The 2,589-nt window shown below is 43.1% G+C and overlaps 1 pseudogene; it reads left to right on the top strand.

The window, feature by feature from the left end:
* Window positions 1–975: 975 nt before the first annotated feature.
* On the top strand, window positions 976–1,092 carry LOC126337172 (5S ribosomal RNA; annotated as a pseudogene).
* The last annotated feature ends 1,497 nt before the right edge of the window (window positions 1,093–2,589 follow it).

Here is a 2,589-nt window from a genome sequence, read left to right as displayed (position 1 = left end):
TGTAGGTTCTTCCCATAGGCTCTCTTTAGGTTTTGGAGGCGAATGTTTTGTGCTATTTTCTCTCGCCCCGGAGATTCAAGGACTTCTCCTAAGTATTTAAAATATGGGACTCTATTGATATGACCTTATTTTGTAGTTAAGTTTTGGGTGCCATTTTTTGTGGCGATGAACTTAGACTTTAGGAACGATACTTGCAGACCAACTTTGTCTGTGCATTATTTAAGGGTTTCAAGCTGTTAGACTGCTGTTATCTCGTCATCGGCTAGTAAGGCTAAGACGTCTGCAAAAACTAAACATGAAATTCCTATGTCATCCTTGACTCACCCCATCTGTATAGGTTTCCAGCAGTTTTTATTCTTCAATTCCTTTTCCCATTTGTGGATAGACATAGGAGAGGGGACAGACCATCGCCTTGTCGGATGCCAGTTTTATCAGGAAGGGCTCGGATATTTCACCGATGAATTTCACCTAGGAAGTAGTAAGGCCAGTGTTTCTTTGATAAGGTTAAGGGTTTTTGGATCCAACCCATATACATACACAGTAAGCTAGGCCAGTGAGTGGATCTTCGGCCCAGACGCCCCGGGCACTGCACCCCATTTTTTCAGAGGAAAGCACGAAAAAGGGGGACCATCCTTAGCAGTTACCACCCAGTGACTCGGTCATTGTCAGTGATGGCAGGGCAATTGACAGCTCTGAATTTTTTTCGCATAACGTAACCGGCGCAAGATGGGATTCAGGTCTAATTTCATGCGAATCGCTAATGTAGAATGACGTACTCGCAGAGTCTCAGCTTCTATAAGCAGGCCATCCGGCCCAAACGCATTTCAAAGAATCCTTGTTTTATGCCGAAAAGTTGTCTTCCAGGAGCACTATGCAAGGGGCAGTCGGTGACAGATAAAGATTTCGGCGTTCCGTCTGAAATGTTCTGGCCGCATTGTGTACAAAAATTCCTTTCTCTTTGTAAAGCGATGAACTGGCAACGGCCTTGCCGCAGTGGATACACCGGTTCCCGTGAGATCACCGAAGTTAAGCGCTGTCGGGCGGGTCGGCACTTGGATGGGTGACCATCCAGGCAGCCATGCGCTGTTGCCATTTTTCGGGGTGCACTCAGCCTCGTGATGCCAATTGAGGAGCAACTCGACCGAATAGTAGCGGCTTCGGTCAAGATCTTACGACCGGGAGAGCGATGTGCTGATCTCACGCCCCTCCTATCCGTATCCTCCACCGAGGATGACACGGCGGTCGGATGGTCCCGGTAGGCCACTGGAGACCTGAAGACGGAGTGCTTTTTCTTTTTTTAAAGCGATGAGCTAATCTTCTTTTGCCACTTTACGTGGGGTGAATAACCTCTGGCCTAAAAAGAAAGAGCTCTGCTCCTCGGCTGCCTAACAGATATGTGTGGACGTGGAGCCAAGTGTTTTGTCTGACGTAACAAACTTAGCTGAGAAGTAGGAGGGTAACTCCGAATTGTTTAAGAACTACGTGCTTGGGTTTATAACGATTGGTTAATGTTATAAGACTTTTGCAAGGACGAGAGATAGTTGTCTTGGTAACAAAAATACTATTAGCAAATATTTTACAGCATTTTTAATTGGCACCATGGGAATTATGCGGACTTGTATAGTGGAGAAGGAGCTGTCTGTTGGTAGAGAATGCATTACGGCACGAGATACGGAGGAGAGCAGAAATTATTCAAGAAATAACATTTCTCGCCTTTTTGACGCTGTATGAGTTATTTATATTTTCATGACTATAGAGGCAATACCTACCATATTTTCCTGGCCTACAGACAGAATGTAAAATTTTAGTTTACCCCGGGAACGACACTTTTCCCGGAGAAGTACTATTTCTCCATTAAATGAATGGGTCAGATATCAGTAAAGGAAGCTTTTTACTACGGGCAACTTACCAGTCATGTAACTAATATTCATAAAGTTAGTGGAAATATTTCAGTGTGTATCACGCGGGAGAGGCTAGGGAAAGTCTGGATGAAATTCGCTCGTTTCTCCTACATTATATTAATAGCTAGTTACCTAGTTCTACCAAGTTCCTATACATGTTTTCTATTGATGTCCGGGTCAGGACAAAATTAACACTGTCGTTAGATTTCTCCAAACCCTCATTACTACTGGAAGATTAGAAAATGTACACCATCATATCCCCATACGTGGGCACTCTTTCATGCCATGTTGTGGTGATTTTGGTGTAGTAAAGAGAAAGATTCGCACACCAGCCAGAATTTATTCACTGAGTGAATACATAGAATTAATAGTAGCTTCGAACAAAAACAACCGATTTACTGTTAAAACGGCACAGAGAACAGGCATTTTTGATTTTCGTAATTGGTGGCCAAAATACTTTAAAAAATCAGCACTCTCAGTGAAGCCATCAGGAAGACGAGAGAAAAAGATGAAAAAACAACATTCCATGTAAGTTAACCTGTGAAGCTGTAATACGAAGGGGATTTCGTCAGAGGAAAGAATTTCACTCATGGACTAGTTGTTCATAATTTTAAACTGTTGCTTTCTACGATCAACTGCCCATAGTTATCATGTGCTCCTGCTTATCCAATGACATAAAGAAATCACA

This window comes from Schistocerca gregaria, chromosome 2 (assembly GCF_023897955.1).
Source record: "Schistocerca gregaria isolate iqSchGreg1 chromosome 2, iqSchGreg1.2, whole genome shotgun sequence".
NCBI classification, from domain to species: domain Eukaryota; kingdom Metazoa; phylum Arthropoda; class Insecta; order Orthoptera; family Acrididae; genus Schistocerca; species Schistocerca gregaria.
Note: the sequence above shows the minus strand (reverse complement) of the source record. Positions and strands in the feature narration are given on the sequence as shown.